Genomic DNA, 1,206 nt, shown 5'->3' on the forward strand with positions numbered 1-1,206 from the left:
TCTGTTTCTATGTACTAAGCAAAGCTTCTAAGTCTCCTGTTCTTATTAGTGTGGCTTTGTGTAATAGATGTCCAGAGGCAAAGTCCTGAGAGGCGTTCAGCTGCAGGCCAAGTTTAGCCCCAGCATGTCCCACTCTGTGGCCAGCTGTTAAGATTCAGCAAGTAATCCACAGATGATGTGCTTATAGTTGCCATAAGAAACCACATGAGAAACCGCGGCCAGCTAACACCAGTGTGAGTCTTAGAGTTGGTTCAAGGAGCACCGGACTCGCAGAGGACACAACTGGGTATGGCTTTGGTGGGACAGCGAGTTTGAGGAGGCGGAGTTTCAGGGAATTCTCTGGGTGAAGTAACCTATGACATCTTAGCTATGGTGGCTCTGAGTCTGCCCGCTGGGAGCGGGGAGGGCTCAACAGAGGAACAATTGATACCACCAGCACTTTTGCCCATGAGAAAGGCTCACCTCCGACCCTTTCTCAAACAACTCAGTGTACCCCTGTAAATCCCTGATGCCCTCACCCCCAAACAGCTGCCCCAGTGCTGGTGCTCAGAGCGAGCAGGTTTGTCACCGCAAAAGTCTACTGGTAGTCATGGCCCCTTTAAGAAGTGTCTGCAGCTGCTGGCTGCCGCAGCCTCTATTCCACTCAGCTGTGGGGACCGAGAAGCTTCTCTTCTTTGCTCTCTCCTACTTTCTACCATTGCAGGGTGATTTCTTATTTCTCTTCCTAGTTGTAGTGCTTCTGTTCATCTAGATCCCAGGTAATTTTGCTTGCTGTTTGCTCCATGTTTCTGTCCCAACTTTGATTTCATCACAAGAACAATGAACAAAACCTCTATCATCTACACCATATTTTCTCCAATCTCTAACCTATCTCTTTTTACTTTTGAGGTTTTTTTTTTTGTTTGTTTTGTTTTGTTTTTTTTTTTTTTTTTTTTTTGCAGAATGTAGGGGTTCCCACATAGCTTTTCAAATAATCAAGGAAGAGCTCAAAAGAAGACAAATCTTGAGTTTGTTTAAAAACCTTAAGCTAGGTTATGGCCATGCCACCCTGAACAAGCCTGATCCCATCTGATCTCAGAAGCTAAGCAGGCCTGGTTAGTACTTTGATGGGAGACCACCTAGGAAGTCCAGGGCCTGGTTAGTACTTGGATGGGAGACCACCTAGGAAGACCAGGTGCTGTAGGCGTAAAAAATAAAAAAATAAGG

At 45.9% G+C, this 1,206-nt stretch overlaps 1 pseudogene; it reads left to right on the forward strand.

Annotated features, from left to right (window-relative positions):
- Positions 1–1,030: 1,030 nt before the first annotated feature.
- LOC112483210 lies at positions 1,031–1,186 on the forward strand (annotated as a pseudogene).
- The last annotated feature ends 20 nt before the right edge of the window (positions 1,187–1,206 follow it).

The sequence above is a fragment of the Pteropus alecto genome, unplaced genomic scaffold (genome assembly GCF_000325575.1).
Source record: "Pteropus alecto unplaced genomic scaffold, ASM32557v1 scaffold126, whole genome shotgun sequence".
Classification (NCBI taxonomy): Eukaryota; Metazoa; Chordata; class Mammalia; order Chiroptera; family Pteropodidae; genus Pteropus; species Pteropus alecto.